We start from the raw sequence: 18,405 nt of genomic DNA, 5'->3' as shown, positions 1-18,405 counted from the left end.
CTTAACTTAAAAATAAAATAAATTTCCACCGATCGTTTGAATTGTATTATCCATTAACTTCGATTAAAATAAATTCCGACCGTTCGGTCGTGCTGTAACCATGTTGGAAATAAAAAAAAAGAGGTAAAAAATAATATAATAATCAAAAAAATCTTTTAGTAAAATAAAGCGGAAAATCAATAAGACGTTTTCTCTTTGGGATTTCTCATTCTTAACTGAATTGACTAATAACTAAAGTGAAACTAAGGCTAAAATCAACTCGCCTAGTCAAGCTCGTCCATAAAAATAGGTTTTTGAAGTTTGTCATTTCAATTTCTTACTAAGTAAAATGGATCATTTTTAAGGTCCAACGCCTTAAAATGATCACCTCTTAAGTAAAAAAGAATTACTTGATAAGAAAGAACTACGTAGGTCTGATTTCCTCATCGCAAATTGAGGAATACGTAGGAGCAAAGGGAAACACCTTGTCGACCACAAAAAAGGAAAAATATAAAAAGGGTATAAAGGATATAAGGACATAAAAGGGAGCATAAAAATCAAAGTCATGTTTGCACATTTGATCAAAGGCTGTCGTCCCTTGGGACGGACGTGTGGGGTGCTAATACCTTCCCCGTGCGTAAATACAACTCCCGAACCTTTCACTTAAAGTTCGTAGATCGCGTCTTTTCCAGTTTTTCCGACGTTTTCCTCAAATAAACGTTGGTGGCGACTCCGCGCGTATTCCTTTCGTGGAACACGCATCCCGCGAGTCTCGCATCGCCCTCCCGCCGAAGGGTAGGTTGCGACATTTGGCGACTCCACTGGGGACTGTTTTTAGAGAGTTAGGCCATTTAAATCTTGTGCAATGTTTTACCGTGACTTACCCCTTTGTTGGTTTCCCTTCATTATGATCTTGTGTATATAAACTCCTTGTTGCTTTTAGTGCGTTTTAAAATGTATGCATGAAGTAAATATTTATTCATTTGATGCACACAAACACCAACACTATTTGCACACATTGTGAGTGAAAAAGGGCCCTATACCCGGGCTCATGGGAACATAAGGAGTGGAGGTGAATCTGTGATCATGCTAGGTCTCCGACTTGCTTGATTACAGTGAACCCTCATCTAGAGCTTTTCTCTTTGAAAACTTGTTGTTGCTAGTAGTCCCTACTGCTGCAATATGTTTTTCGAAGGGGATGATACCTCTAGAAACCATCAAGAGAGATATGACCACCTTGGGGATTATTGCTAAAAGCCTAGTTAGTTCTCTCCCTTATAGGTCCCTTAAATAGGGGCGCGAAGCAAACACGCTGCGTGCCATTTTTTCACACTGCCATGCATAAGTATCATATACCCTTTTGCTTATGTTCAGTGAATATTGTCATACTATGTACATTCCCGTATTGCATCTTTTGCATATGCATTGCATATGGGTTCTGTCTTGATCCCCTCTGTAAACAAACCAACGGAGGGTCCGTGTCGCCTTCTTAAAAATGTATGTTGGGGCACTTTGCTACCCCTAGACGTTGTATCTAAGAAGGGGACAAATTCCTCAGACCCCCGCATTCCTAGATTGCATCTGTGTCATATGCATTCCTTCATGCATTCATCCATTCCACCCATGAGATATCGGAGTTTTGATTTGCACTAGCTTTTTGTCTCACTTTAGTAAGCATGGAGACAAATCAAACCGGCAAGAGGTTTTACCAAGTCAAGGTTAAAAGCCTAGATACCACCAGCATCATGGAATTAGGGCGGTTGATGGAACCTCTCCAAATGCAAGCCTTCCGCAAGACTTACGGAAAGATCTTAGAGTTAACCATAGCAGAGGTATCCATAGAAGCCATTGCATCACTCACCCAATACTACGACCAGCCTTTGAGATGCTTCACATTCGGAGACTTCCAATTGGTACCAACCATTGAAGAATTTGAGGAAATTCTAAGGTGTCCTCTCGGGGGAAGAAAGCCATACCTTTCCTCCGGGTGTCTCCCCTCTTTGAGCAGAATTGCAATTGTGGTCAAGGATTCAACAAGAGGTTTGGACCGCGTAAAACAGACTCGGAACGGCATAGCGGGCCTACCACGGAGGTACCTAGAAGACAAGGCGAGGGGTATGGCCAATCAAGGAGATTGGGTCCCGTTTATGGATGTGTTAGCTTTGCTAATTTTTGGGGTCGTCCTCTTCCCAAACGTGGATGGTTTGGTGGACCTAGCAGCAATCGACGCTTTCCTTGCATACCACCATAGCAAGGAAAGTCTGGTGGTAGCTGTCTTGGCAGATTTATTTGACACGTTTGACCGAAGGTGCGAAAAGAGTAGCGCACGGATCATTTGTTGCTTGCCCGCCCTCTGTGTTTGGTTGGTTTCGCACTTGTTCCGGCAAGACACAAGGCATCCATGTCCGCTCCTGTGCCATCGCTCGTGTACTGAAAAGAGGAGAATAGATTGGGACCAGCTTTTGGCCGGGAAAGGAGGTAGAACAATCAGTTGGTTCCCCCGATGGAAGGAAGGAAAAGAAGGAGTCCTTTTCTCATGTGGAAGATACCCAAACATTCCGCTGATAGGAACGAGGAGTTGTATTAACTACAATCCCGCGCTCGCTATAAGACAACTAGGGTACCCCATGAGGGGAGCACCGACGGAAGAAAGCATGTCTCCTTTCCTTGTGAGGGATTTCGGCGCACAAAATTCCAAGACTATACAAAGAATCCATAAGGCATGGGAAACCCCGTTAAGGAAAGATCAAGAGCTTAGGGGCATTCGTAATGGCATCATTGGTGGGTACCACGAATGGCTGAAAGTTCATATACGAGGTTTAGATTAGCTCGCCAAGTTAAAAGTCGTCAGCGAAGAGAGTTTTGAAGCACCGGAAGAGGACGAAGAAGTCCAAGCTCTCAAAAGCGAGTTAGGAAAGGCGAAACTTGCCAAGGAGAAGTTCAAGTTGGCCGCTACACACATTCGAAAGGAGTGTGCCGGGTTACGGGAAGAGAATGCAACTACCACAAGGGCCCTTGAACAAGAGACCAAGAGGGCTCGCAAGGAAGAGTATGGCCGGAATAAATTTCGCGGAGCTCTGTGGGGTAGCAATAGTGAACTCAAGCTGCGAAGGGAAGAGAGGGACCAGTCACGAGCACATAGCATGGTTTTGAAAGAGGAGTTAGTTGCCTGTTCAAGGTCCAAAAGAAGCTTGTCTCAGCGTTTATGCGAGACGGAGACCAACATGCTAGCTATCATCGCCAAGTACCAAGAAGAGTTAGGTCTAGCCACGACCCACGAGCATAGGATCACGGACGAGTATGCTCAAGTATACGCAGAAAAAGAGGCTAGAGGAAGGGTGATCGACTCTTTACACCAAGAGGCAACCATGTGGATGGATCGGTTTGCTCTTACCTTGAACAGGAGTCAAGAACTTCCCCGCTTGTTAGCCAAGGCCAAGGCGATGGCGGACACCTACTCCGCCCCCGAAGAGATTCATGGGCTTCTCGGCTATTGTCAGCATATGATAGACTTAATGGCCCACATAATTAGAAATCGTTAGGAAACTTGTATGGTCTCTTAGACCTTGACTAGATATGACTTTCTTTTTGAAATAAAATGAGTTGGTCCCATGTTTCTACTCCAAAAAGCTTGTGCAAATCAAATCACTCCTACATTTCATCTCTAGCATGCATTTTATTTCTTTCTTTACCCACTCCTCACGTTTGGTTTTTTAGGGAAAAACACCATAACTAAACACGCCACAAGACATCCCTATCGCACCAGATCCAAATCTAGAACGATGGGTGATCAAGAGGAGACACAAGAACAGATGAAAGCCGACATGTCGGCTCTGAAAGAACAAATGGCCTCCATGATGGAGGCCATGTTAGGTGTGAGGCAGCTTATGGAGAAGAACGCGGCCACTGCTGCCGCTGTCAGTTCGGCTGCCGAAGCAGACCCAACTCTCTTGGCAACTGCGCACCATCCTCCCTCAAACATAGTAGGACGGGGAAGGGACACACTGGGGCACGATGGCAGCCCTCACCTGGGATACAACCGAGCGGCTTACCCTTATGGATTGCCGCCCAACTACTCACCACCCGTCTTGCAAGACGATGCGGGCCATATTGCTTCTCCTGTCCTTGAAAGAGAGCCTCCTCAACAGCCCGAAGAAGGCCACAAAGACCCTCAAGACTACGCTCGAAGGGATGTCGAGTTCTATCCCCCGATCCCCGAAGGGCCGGCACCCAGTACGTTGCCTCAACCCAACATCGCGACACAACCAATAGTTTTGTCCACGGAAGGACCGTCCCCGGCAACTGAAGAAAGGAGGAAGCTCGATCTCCTTGAGGAAAGATTGAGGGCCGTGGAAGGATTTGGGGACTATCCGTTCGCAGACATGACGGATCTTTGCTTAGTACCCGATGTTGTTATCCCCCCGAAGTTCAAAGTGCCGGACTTCGACAAGTATAAAGGGACGACTTGTCCCAAAAACCATCTCAAGATGTACTGCCGCAAAATGGGCGCACACTCTAAGGATGAGAAGCTATTAATACACTTCTTTCAAGATAGTTTGGCTGGAGCCGCAGTGGTTTGGTACACTAATTTGGAAGCTTCCCGTATCCGTACTTGGAAGGATCTGATTACTACCTTCCTAAGGCAATATCAGTACAATTCTGATATGGCTCCCGACCGCACTCAACTGCAGAATATGTTCAAGAAAGAGGGTGAAACCTTTAAAGAATATGCGCAGCGGTGGAGAGATTTGGTGGCACAAGTAGCTCCTCCCATGGTTGAGAGAGAGATGATCACCATGATGGTAGACACTCTACCAGTGTTCTACTATGAGAAGCTAGTAGGTTACATGTCGTCCAGCTTCGTGGACCTAGTATTCGCCGGGGAAAGAATCGAGGTAGGATTGAAAAGAGGAAAGTTTGATTACGTTTCCTCCACGAGTGCGAATGCCAAAAGAATCGGGGCAACAGGGGCAAAAAGGAAGGAAGGAGATGCCCATGCCGTCTCTTCAACACCCGCGTGGGTCAAACCCCAGCAAACACCTCATGGTACCCATCAGTACGCGCAACATCACCCGAGCTTCTCGGCTCATACCGGGAATGCCTCTAGTTCAACACCTGTGCAGCCTAAGGCACCCACCCAGAGGGAAGCTCCCCAAGTTCCAACTCCGAACACGACTCGCCCGACCGGTAATTCCAACACGACAAGGAACTTCCCTCCGAGGCCATTTCAAGAATTCACCCCACTCCCAATGACGTACGAAGACCTCTTGCCATCCCTCATCGCCAATCATTTGGCCGTGGTAACTCCCGGAAGGGTCCTCCAACCCCCTTTCCCAAAGTGGTATGACCCTAATGCGACTTGCAAGTACCATGGGGGTGTCCCGGGACATTCCGTTGAAAAATGCTTGGCCCTTAAATACAAGGTCCAACATTTGATGGATGCTGGATGGCTGACCTTCTAAGAGGATCGGCCCAATGTGAGAACCAACCCGCTCGCCAATCATGGAGGGGGAGCAATTAACGCCGTTGAGTCCGATAGACCGCGCAAGTCTAAACCTTTAAGGGATGTGGCAACCCCTAGGAGGTTTATCTTTGAGGCCCTACAAAAGGGAGGTGTGATTCCCCATAGTGGGTGTAAGGAGGATTCCTGTTTGCTACATTCCGGCGAGCTGCATGACATGAAGACGTGTCTGGGAGTAGAGGAGTTGTTACAACGGATGATAGATTAAGGTCGACTGGAAGTCGGCAGTGAAGGAAAAGAAGAGCAACATATATGCATGCAGTCCACGGATGGGAGCAGTATTGCGAAGCCCAAACCCTTGGTGATATACTTCACTAAAAGCGCAGCTTCGCAAAAGCCCGGACACCCCTTAGTAGCCAAACCTGTTCCTTTCCCGTACCAAAATAGCCACGCAGTCCCATGGAGATATACACCTCTGAGGGAGAAGGAAGAAGAAGCCACCCACCGACGTCAGCTCGTTGTCAGCTAAAGTAACAAATATCACGGGACTGAGTGGTGTGACCCGTAGTGGTCGTGTGTTCGCGCCTCCGGACCTACCAGTCCAACCCGCGGACGTCAAGGGAAAAGGAAAAGTGGTGGAGGAACAAGATGGCGAAGCACCCCATGCTTCGAATAAAGATATTCCGGCAAAGGGCCTCCCGGAGAAAAAGGATGGTAAAAAGGAGGTGTCGCTAGAGGAAGCCAGCGAGTTCCTCCGTATAATTCAGCAGAGCAAATTCAAGGTTATCGAACAGCTCAACAAAACCCCAGCCAGGGTCTCACTGTTGGAGTTACTTATGAGCTCCGAGCCTCATCGGGCTCTGCTAGTAAAAGTTCTGAACGAGGCCCATGTGGCCCAAGATATCTCGGTAGAAGGTTTCGGAGGGCTGGTCAACAATATCACTGCCAACAACTATCTTGCCTTCGCCGAAGAAGAAATCCCCGCCGAGGGGAGAGGGCATAATAAGGCTTTACATGTATCAGTCAAGTGTATGGACCATATCGTAGCCAAGGTGCTCATCGATAATGGTTCCAGTTTAAACATGATGCCTAAGAGCACTTTGGAGAAATTACCATTCAATGCTTCCCACTTAAAGCCGAGTTCAATGGTGGTTCATGCCTTCGACGGCACTCGCCGAGAGGTTAGGGGAGAGATCGATCTCCCAGTACAAATAGGCCTTCACACCTGTCAAGTCACTTTCCAAATAATGGATATTAACCCCCCCTACAGCTATCTGTTGGGGCGCCCGTGGATCCACTCAGTGGGAGTTGTGCCCTCTACACTCCACCAAAAGTTAAAATTTGTAGTGGAGGGGCATTTGGTCATCGTGTCAGGCGAGGAAGACATCTTGGTGAGCTGCCCATCCTCTATGCCTTATGTGGAAGCCGCAAAGGAATCGTTAGAAACCGCTTTCCAGTCTTTTGAGGTGGTAAGCATTTCCTCTGTGGACTCCTTCTCTGGGCAGCCTTGCTTGTCCGATGCAGCAGTAATGATGGCCCGAGTTATGTTGGGGAACGGTTATGAACCCGGAATGGGTTTAGGCAAAGACAACGGCGGCATAACTAGCCTGATAAATGCCAAAGGAAATTGTGGGAAGTATGGTTTAGGCTATAAGCCCACTCAGGCAGATATGAAGAGAAGCACCGCGGGAAGGAAAAGCAGTGGCCAAAGCTCGCAGTTGAGACAAGAAAGTGAAGGAAGCCCGCCCTGCCACATAAGCAGAAGCTTTATAAGCGCAGGTCTGGAAGACAAAGGTCAAGTGGTCGCAATATGCGAAGATGATGTTCCGAGTACATTGGATTTGGTACGACCATGCCCTCCTGATTTCCAGCTGGGAAATTGGCGAGTGGAGGAACGCCCCGGCATTTACGCAACGAGCATAATGTAAACCTTTACGGTTTTAAAAGCTCTATAGTTGGGCCTAGGCTTTAGAGTTTTTCCTTTTGTTAAGGCTTTGTGTCTTTTGTTTTTGAATTTATAATACAAGGATCTTTCTTCATCTATTCCTACGTCTCTACCCATTCTCATTCATTTGCATGTTTACTTCTTTTTCTGAAACGGCAGATCCGATGACGAGTCCCCCGAAGGTACTAATACCTGGGACCCGCCTATCGACTTCGAGCAAGAAATGAATCAAACGGAAGATGAAGGAAACGAGGATGTGGGACTTCCCCCAGAATTAGAAAGAATGGTCGCCCATGAGGACCAAGAAATGGGGCCTCATCAAGAAGAAACAGAGCTGGTAGACTTAGGAATTGGCAGTGGAAAAAGGGAAGTAAAGATAGGTACAGGTTTTACCGCACCTATCCGTGAGGAATTAATAATCCTGCTAAAGGACTACCAAGACATCTTTGCTTGGTCATACCAAGATATGCCCGGTTTGAGTTATGACATTGTACAACACCGATTACCTCTAAATCCCGAGTGTTCCCCGGTAAAACAGAAACTGAGAAGGATGAAGCCCGAAACATCCTTGAAGATAAAAGAAGAAGTGAAGAAGCAATTTGACGCTGGATTTCTGGCCGTCGCTCGGTATCCAGAGTGGGTTGCCAACATTGTACCAGTCCCTAAGAAAGATGGGAAAGTACGAATGTGTGTGGATTATCGGGACCTGAATCGAGCCAGTCCCAAGGACAATTTTCCTTTACCACACATCGTTATCCTCGTAGATAACACGACCAATTTCGCTTTATTTTCCTTCATGGATGGTTTCTCCGGCTACAATCAGATAAAGATGGCGCCAGAGGATATGGAAAAGACTACATTCGTCACTCTGTGGGGGACGTTCTATTACAAGGTGATGTCCTTTGGACTCAAGAATGTTGGGGCAACTTATCAACGTGCCATGGTAGCTTTGTTCCATGATATGATGCATCAAGAGATCAAGGTCTACGTGGACGACATAATTGCTAAATCTAAATCCGAGGAAGAACACCTTGTCAACCTGCGGAAGTTGTTCGAAAGGCTTAAGAAATATCAATTAAGGTTGAACCCCGCTAAGTGTACCTTTGGGGTCAAATCAGGGAAATTGCTTGGTTTCATTGTAAGCCAGAAAGGGATAGAGGTAGACCCCGAAAAGGTGAAGGCTATCCTTGAGATGCCAGAACCCCGTACAGAGAGGCAAGTCCGAGGTTTCCTGGGATGCTTGAATTATATTGCCAGATTCATATCGCAGCTCACAGCCATTTGTGAGCCGTTGTTCAAGCTCTTACGCAAAGACCAAACTGATCGCTGGAATGAGGATTGCCAAGAGGCTTTTGGAAGGATCAAGAAGTGCCTTATGAATCCTCCCGTGCTTATGCCACCAGTACCTGGAAGGCCTCTCATCTTGTACATGACAATCTTAGACGAGTCAATGGGGTGTATGCTCGGTCAACACGACGAATAAAGAAAGAAAGAGCGTGCTGTTTACTACCTAGGTAAGAAGTTCACGACCTGTGAAATGAATTACTCCTTGCTCGAAAGAACGTGTTGTGCTTTAGTATGGGCATCCCATCGCCTAAGGCAGTACATGCTGAGCCATACTACCTGGTTGATATCCAAGATGGACCCGATTAAGTACATCTTTGAAAAGCCAGCTCTCACGGGACGAATCGCCCGGTGGCAAGTCCTGCTATCCGAGTTTGATATAGTCTACGTCACCCAAAAGGCGATAAAAGGAAGCGCCTTAGCAGATTATTTGGCTCAACAGCCTCTTAATGACTATCAGCCCATGCATCCTGAATTCCGGGATGAGGACATCATGGCCTTGTTTGAGGAAAAATTGGACGAAGATCGGGATAAATGGACCGTATGGTTTGACGGAGCGTCAAACATTCTAGGCCATGGCGTTGGGGCAGTATTGGTCTCTCCGGACAATCAATGTGTACCCTTCACAGCCAGGCTAGGATTCGACTGCACCAACAACATGGCCGAATATGAAGCATGTGCCCTAGCCGTCCAGGCAGCGATTGACTCCAATGTCAAACTACTCAAGGTGTACGGCGACTCGGCATTGGTAATCCATCAGCTGAGAGGGGAATGGGAAACTAGAGATCCCAAGCTGATACCCTACAAAGCCTATATCAAGGAATTGGCTAAGACCTTTGATGAGATCTCCTTCCATCATGTTCCCCGCGAGGAAAATCAAATGGCGGATGCACTTGCTACTTTGGCGTCTATGTTCCAGCTAACACCGCACGGGGATCTACCCTACATTGAATTTTGGTGTCGTGGCAAACCTGCGCATTGTTGCCAAGTTGAAGAGGAACGGGACGGAAAGCCTTGGTATTTCGACATCAAGCGATATGTCGTAAGCAAAGAATACCCGCCAGAGATTGCCGACAATGATAAGAGGACATTGAGAAGGTTGGCAGCTGGTTTCTTCATGAGCGAAAGCATACTGTATAAGAGAAATCACGACATGACACTCCTGCGGTGTGTGGATGCCAGGGAGGCAAATCACATGATCGAGGAAGTCCATGAGGGCTCGTTTGGAACGCACGCCAACGGGCATGCTATGGCCAGGAAGATCCTAAGAGCAGGTTATTACTGGCTTACCATGGAAAGTGATTGTTGTGTCCATGTAAGGAAATGCCACAAATGTCAAGCGTTCGCAGATAATGTCAATGCTCCACCGCATCCTCTGAATGTCATGTCCGCCCTTTGGCCTTTCTCCATGTGGGGAATAGATGTCATCGGGGCCATTGAGCCCAAAGCCTCGAATGGTCATCGCTTCATCCTCGTAGCGATAGATTATTTCACCAAGTGGGTCGAGGCGGCTTCATATACCAATGTCACGAGGAGTGTGGTGGTCAGGTTCATTAAGAAAGAGATCATTTGCCGATATGGTTTGCCAAGGAAGATTATCACGGACAACGACACCAACCTGAATAACAAGATGATGGGGGAAATGTGCGAGGAGTTTAAAATCCAGCATCACAATTCCACACCCTACCGGCCAAAGATGAATGGAGCCGTGGAAGCGGCCAATAAGAATATAAAAAAGATTATCCAAAAGATGACCGTGTCATACAAGGATTGGCACGAAATGCTCCCATTCACATTACACGGTTACCGAACTTCAGTGCGAACGTCAACTGGGGCAACGCCGTTCTCATTGGTATATGGGATGGAGGCTGTGTTACCGTTTGAGGTAGAAGTCCCGTCATTAAGGATCTTGGCAGAATCCGGATTAAAGGAATCCGAGTGGGCTCAAACGCGCTATGACCAGCTCAACCTCATTGAGGGTAAGCACTTAACGGCCATGAGTCATGGGCGCTTATACCAGCAAAGAATGAAGAATGCATTCGACAAGAAAGTACGTTTGCGCAAGTTCCATGAGGGAGACCTTGTGCTAAAGAAAATGTCCCATGCTGTCAAGGACAATCGAGGGAAATGGGCCCCGAACTACGAAGGGCCTTTTGTTGTGAAGAGGGCTTTTTCCGGAGGAGCCCTGGTACTTACCAACATGGATGGCGAAGAGTTACCTTCACCCGTGAATTCTGATGTCGTCAAGCGATATTATGCTTAGAATCTGGGGCAATTAAGGATGTCGCTGCATGTTCTTTATCTTTATGCGTTTTCTGGATTTCCCCCAGGGATTTCCCGTCTGCTGTATCTCTCGTTACGATCTTTCAAAGAAATGAACGTGGATTCGAGGCTTTAGTCCTCACGTTGGTTTCAAACCTTGCATTTGATTTGTGATCACCTGAGCCCTTCCGCTCAGTTCGTGGGATGCCCCAAGCGCTTAATTAAAATTGAACCTAAACCAACTTTTGCTAAAATTTGCTGCGTTTGAAAAACATTCATGCATACGCATACGCATGCATATTGTTGTGGTAAAACAGGGGCAGGATCATCTTGAGCTACCTTCTGGGGTGGGGACAAAACGTGGACAACAGAAACCAATCAAGGTAAGACAATGACGCGGTCAAGATTGGCCGAACCTGGTTGTTTATTACTTGCAGGTACTTAGGAACGGATGCAAGTGGGGATGGGGTCACGACCGACTGATCGTTGCCCTTTCTCTGCGCTAGACAAGCAGAGAACGTCGCTGCAAGGCAGCCCCGTATCCTTTGTATTCGCAGTTGTCTTACTATTTGTTTGTTTTAAAAATAAGTAATCAACGCCTAATTCTAACTTAAGTAAGTTCAAGCGCTAAACCATAAGGAAGGAGGGGACATGGTTAATGTTCCTCTCAAAAAAAAAAAAAAATGCAGGTTAGCTCGCCTGGGCGAGCCACCCCTGCACCAAATTATAAGAATGACGAAAGGGGGGACGTTTTTGCATTCAAAAACCTCTTTTCCCCCCTTTCAAATGCCATACCCACGGGATTTACGAGTTTGCAGCCCTAGGGTCATCATTTTTTGCATTTTTTGATTCCGTTTTGTGCTTTTGTTCATCACCAACAAGTAAGTATTCCATCCCTAAGTTTTTAGCTTTTCATTGGTGTATTTTGGTCTCTTTATGGTGTTCTAAAATGTGGGAATATGCTCAAATATGTGGGGCAATTTTGGTTTGTTTTCTTGCTTGATTGGGTTGAATTGGGGGTTTGTATGGGATGGCCCTGGGCCTATAATGCATTTTGAAACAATGGGACATGCCACATTGTCCCCGTTCTCTTGCCATTGATACCTAAACACGCGCCCACCAAGTGTTCGGTGAAATGCCTCAATGGCATTAGCGCGTGACTTTTGTAAGGAAACAACCCATGGGGCATTTTGGTTTGCACATATTTTCTATTTTTTTGGGACATGCATTCATTCCTGAAAAAGGTTAGAGTAATTGCCCCACATATATCCTAGGCCTAGGAACCAAAGTTTTTATGCAAAAGAACACAAGAGGAGGTGCATATTGGGTAAAGTTACCCTTTTTTTGGCCAGCAATCAGCTATGGGCCACGCTACAATAATTTCCCTACGCCTAGAGGTTTAGGAATTTTGCTTATCATAAATGTGTAGGTTTAAAATAGGTAGCCAAATACCTTTGGCAATTTACACTGTGGGTGTGGTAGCAAAGTACTAGGGTGTATGTACATGAAATTTTGGGTAGTCAAAATGTCTCACAAAAAAATATATACATATTGCATGTTATGTAAAGAAAATACATTACAAAAAAATACCCTTTAATTTGAATGCAATTTTAGTCAGCAAAAGGAAATATACTGGAATTCGCATGCGGCTTTAGGTAGCAAAAACACTTGAATAAAGCATGAAATGTATCACCTTATTGTGTAGATAGCCAAGATTCATCACAAAGTTTGTATATGCATAAATATTAGAAATACCGGAATGTGCACATGTGCAATTTTTGGTACCCCAAATGCTTTGAGTATGCATGTATGTAAATTTAGCCAAGGAAGTGCATGTGATGTAGGTAGCAAATACACCTTGGAAGTACATATAAATGATCTAGGTAACGGATGTGCCTTGATTGTACATGTGTGCATTTTTCTTAGTTATAAGAATGTCTTGTGCAAGTGAACATTTGTAAAGAAGTATGTGCATAAGTTTACTCTAAATTTACGTTGATGTTTGTATGTTGTATGCCATTTTTGTTTTAAGAGTAGCATTTCTTGGTAAAACTACCTTTCCAAATGTTTGCCTTCGCAGGAAATGGCCCCGAGGAAGCTTGCCTCAAAGAGGTCCAGGAAGGACAAGGCGGCCGAAGGAACTAGTTCCGCTCCTGAGTATGACAGTCACCGCTTTAGGAGCGCTGTACACCAGCAGCGCTTCGAGGCCATCAAGGGATGGTCGTTTCTCCGGGAGCGACGCGTCCAGCTCAGAGACGACGAGTACACTGATTTCCAGGAGGAGATAGGGCGCCGGCGGTGGACATCACTGGTTACTCCCATGGCCAAGTTCGATCCAGAAATAGTCCTCGAATTTTATGCCAATGCTTGGCCAACAGAGGAGGGCGTGCATGACATGAGGTCCTGGGTAAGGGGTCAGTGGATCCCGTTCGATGCAGATGCTATCGGCCAGCTCCTGGGATATCCGTTAGTGCTGGAAGAGGGCCAGGAGTGCGAGTATGGCCAGAGGAGGAACCGGTCTGATGGGTTTGATGAGGAGGCCATCGCCCAGCTGCTATGTATACCGGGGCAGGATTTTGCCCGGACTGCTGCATGGAGGCGAGTGTGAATCATGCGCACCAACATGACCACCCTGACCCAGATATGGATGACGTTGCTCCTCAGCAACATCCTGCCCAACGATCATAATTCCGACCTCCGCCTGCCGAAGTGTCAGCTGGTGTACGCCATCCTGACGCGGATGAGCATCCATGTGGCTCAGTTAATCGCTGATGCCATCTATATTTTTGCAGGTATGGCGCCTACTAGGCATCCTTTGGACCCAGATAAGTCCAACAGGGCCCTGGGATTTCCCTCGCTGATCACAGGACTCTGCCAGTCATTCGGAGTCCCCGTTGCACCTACCAAGGTAATTCGGCCGCCCATCACCTGGGCTTTTATTGAGAAGTACTGTACCCAGAGACAGGCTCAGGGTGATGCTCCACAGGCCGCAGGCGCGCCACCACCACCTCATTAGGCTGGCCAGGCTGGGGCATTTGACATGGAGCAGTATTTACGGCATTTGGTTCGCCAGCAGGCAGCCAACCACCGGGCACATGTGCAGACCCATGATTGTCTGTACCAGATGAGCCTTAGCATGCAGAGCCAGGGCTTCGCTTCTTTTTCATGCCCTACTCCAGACCAGTTCAGGGCAGAGGTCGCATGGCTCGGAGATTGGCCCGAGGCCCAAGCAGGAGAGGCACCCCCAGAAGCTCCCGGCGGTGGGGAAGAGGCCCACGAGGACGAGGAGATGGCCGATTTGCTTGACTTCTTGGGAGGGAGTGGAGATACATGACTGGGAGATCCCCAAGATTCATGTTTTCTTTCATATTTCTTTTATCATTTTCATGTTATGTTATTGTTTTGACTTGAGAGACTAATGTTTGTTTTTGTTGTTTCGATTGTCATTTGTACAACGCATACATTTTTGTTTGGATTGTTGCGTTAGTGTTTATATATCATTACTATCGATGATGTTTGAAATTCTGGAACCATGTAGAGTTCTTCGTTTAGGAACATCGTCCAAAAATATATGTGTAAAACAAAAAAAATCATGATAAAAATAAAAATAGAAAAGAAAACAAATGATGAAAGGGAAAAGAGAGCAAATGAGAAAAGAAGAGAGCAAGTAAAGAAAAAGAGAACAAATAAGGAAAAAGAAAGCAAGTAAGAAAAAAATGGGAAAAAGAGAAAAATAAGTTGTCTAGCTGAAAAACCGACATGCTTTTGAAAAGAGATGATTTCCAACTTTTCTTTGAAAAAAAATTCATTGATCATAACCAATTTTTGGAAAATGTGTCTACACCTGAAGGGTGAATGCTGTGAAATTTCCCCGGACGCCCGAAATGGACTCGGATGAATGCACAAATTGATAAAAGAACATATTTTGGAAACATTGGGTTGACTAAAAATAGAGGAAATGAATCCTGAGCCTTAGCATCACATGACCATAAAACTTTGACACTTGAGTGTCCACATAGGTGCATGCATGACCAGTTTCGCATAAAGTTTCCAAATCATCATTTTTGCATTTGTGTCATGGAAATAATGTGGGGCATCCATTTTATCCTTGAACCAAACCAAACCCTGACATGTATCATGTCTAGCCATTCTACAAGCTTTGAGCCAAAATCCTGACTCACCATAAACCTTGACCCAGGGTGAGAATGTCAATCCTTACCCTCGGAAGCAAAAAAAAAAGGAGAAGGAAAATTTCCAATCAAAGAGGAAGCAAAAAAAAGGAGAGAAGGAAAATTTCCAATCAAAGGAAAAAAGAGAGGAAAGGAAATTCCCAATCAAAGAGTAGGAGAAAGCAAAAAGAAAAGAAAGGAAATTCCCAATCAAAGAATGGGAGAAAGAAAAAAGAGAAGGAGAAGAAGGAAAGAAAGCTCCTGATCAAGGATCGAAAGAAAACAGAAGAAATGTGCAGAGAGGTCTCTGGACCAGACAATATCTGAACAAATACGGAATTGTCACCAAATGAACAAAAGAAAGAAAAGGAAACCATAACCTAAAAGTGGTCTTCTCCCTTTGATTACCAACCAAAATCCTGTGCGTCGGTGACTTGTTCGCCTCGCGTCAAACAAAATCAGAAAAGGAAAAAGCCAACAAAAAATCAAAAGCCAAAAACACACAAAAGCCGAAAAACCCACTAAAAGAACTCATTCCCAAGGGAAGTCCTATTGATCCATGATCACGCATGTAATTTTTGATTTGATAGGAAATAATTTGCAAAGTCAAGTCATGACATATCTATGGTTCGGAATTAGGATGAAACACTTACCAGTGCGAGATTGATACACTTTGAGTGATTTTCTTCTATTTTTGTCGAACCCAGTGTTTCCTCTAAATGGTCATTTAGAAACGAAATGCTAACATCCAAAATCTCATTTATGGTTATGGAAAATTTCATCAGCATACTCTCCTTCCCCGGTAGACGCATTGTTTTTCACTCAAAAAAGCATATGTTGCTCTAATCAGTTGGAATATTTGTCTCTTTGCTAAAGCATGTTTGCATTTTAGTGGAGAAAACACCGAGACTTTTTCAAGTCTCACAAGTTATCCAGAACTACGTAGGTCTGAGTTCCTCATTGGAGGATACGTAGGAGCAAGAGCCTCGCTTTTGTCGACCGCACCGCTTTTTGTTACCATGACCCAAGAGCTGGTAGCCCGCGGAGACACCTTACGGTTATCCGCACCTCGTCATTCAGTGACCCCAAGTGTGATTGATGAGCAAAGGCCTGTGTGGTCATTTGCGCCCTTTCCGGAGATGTCAGCATCTTCCGGTGGAGACTTTTTCAAGTCTCACAAGTTATCTAGAACTACGTAGATCTGAGTTCCTCATTGGAGGATACGTAGGAGCAAGAGCCTTGCTTTCGTCGGCCGCCCCATAATCTTTGTCATACTGACCCTGAGGTCATGTGACATGCACCCTTTGTCATCCAAAGGCGGCGGGCCCGATGACATGCGGAGACAAAATTTGGTCATTCCGCACCCCTTTGCCATTCAGACACAGTCGTGTCCGATGGCGCGCAGAGACAAAAATTGGTCATTCTGCACCCTTTGTCATCCAGAGGCGGCGGGCCCGATGACATGCGGAGACAAAATTTGGTCATTCTGCACCCCTTTGCCATTCAGACACAGTCGTGTCCGATGGCGCGCAAAGACAAAAATTGGTCATTCTGCACCCTTTGTCATCCAGAGGCGGCGGGCCCGATGACATGCAGAAACAAAATTTGGTCATTCCGCACCCCTTTGCCATTCAGACACAGTCGTGTCCGATGGCGCGCAGAGACAAAAATTGGTCATTCTGCACCCTTTGTCATCCAGAGGCGGCGGGCCCGATGACATGCGGAGACAAAATTTGGTCATTCCGCACCCCTTTGCCATTCAGACACAGCCGTGTCCGATGGCGCGCAGAGACAAAAATTGGTCATTCTGCACCCTTTGTCATCCAGAGGCGGCGGGCCTGATGACATGCGGAGACAAAATTTGGTCATTCCGCACCCCTTTGCCATTCAGACACAGCCGTGTCCGATGGCGCGCAGAGACAAAAATTGGTCATTCTGCACCCTTTGTCATCCAGAGGCGGCGGGCCCGATGACATGCAGAGACAAAATTTGGTCATTCCGCACCCCTTTGCCATTCAGACACAGCCGTGTCCGATGGCGCGCAGAGACAAAAATTGGTCATTTTGCACCCTTTGTCATCCAGAGGCGGCGAGCCCGATGACATGCGGAGACAAAATTTGGTCATTCCGCACCCCTTTGCCATTCAGACACAGCCGTGTCCGATGGCGCACAGAGACAAAAATTGGTCATTCTGCACCCTTTGTCATCCAGAGGCGGCGGGCCCGATGACATGCGGAGACAAAATTTGGTCATTCCGCACCCCTTTGCCATTCAGACACAGCCGTGTCCGATGGCGCGCAGAGACAAAAATTGGTCATTCTGCACCCTTTGTCATCCAGAGGCGGCGGGCCCGATGACATGCGGAGACAAAATTTGGTCATTCCACACCCCTTTGCCATTCAGACACAGCCGTGTCCGATGGCGCACAGAGACAAAAATTGGTCATTCTGCACCCTTTGTCATCCAGAGGCGGCGGGCCCGATGACATGCGGAGACAAAATTTGGTCATTCCGCACCCCTTTGCCATTCAGACACAGCCGTGTCCGATGGCGCGCAGAGACAAAGATTGGTCATTCTGCACCCTTTGTCATCCATAGGCGGCGGGCCCGATGACATGCGGAGACAAAATTTGGTCATTCCGCACCCCTTTGCCATTCAGACACAGTCGTGTCCGATTGCGCGCAGAGACAAAATTTGGTCATTCTGCACCCTTCGTCAATCGCGGCCGACAAGCCCGTTGACACGCGGAGATTTACATCATCTTCCGCACTCACAAGATCTGTCATACTGACTTTTGAGTCACGCTGACGGGCGGAAATACCCGAGTGGTTATCCGTATAAACATTCTTTTGCTATCTGTAAGACAGAACGCTTGATAGCATGCAGAGACTGACATCGTCTTTTGCACCTTTTGTTCCCTCGGGAACAACAAGTCATTTGCATGCGGAAATTTTATGGTCACCCGCGACTCTCATCAACCGAGAGGAACGAAATTAGTGTCTTATCTTTGCTTTCCTTTTATTTCCAATAAAAGACAAGTAAAGAGGGGCAACTGTCATACCCTAATTTCGTCCGGGGACCTTTGCTTGATGACATGCGACTTTTCTTTGGTCCTTGTGAGGTGCTTGGCACCCATCATTAGGCAATTCATGAAATTCCGGGACATGCCGAAAAACAAAAGAAAATATTGATGCACAATCTGTAAGGTTCCGTGACACACCGGAAATCAAATGGAAGCATCGTTG

Source organism: Glycine soja, chromosome 6 (genome assembly GCF_004193775.1).
Source record: "Glycine soja cultivar W05 chromosome 6, ASM419377v2, whole genome shotgun sequence".
Lineage (NCBI taxonomy): Eukaryota > Viridiplantae > Streptophyta > Magnoliopsida > Fabales > Fabaceae > Glycine > Glycine soja.
Note: the sequence above shows the minus strand (reverse complement) of the source record.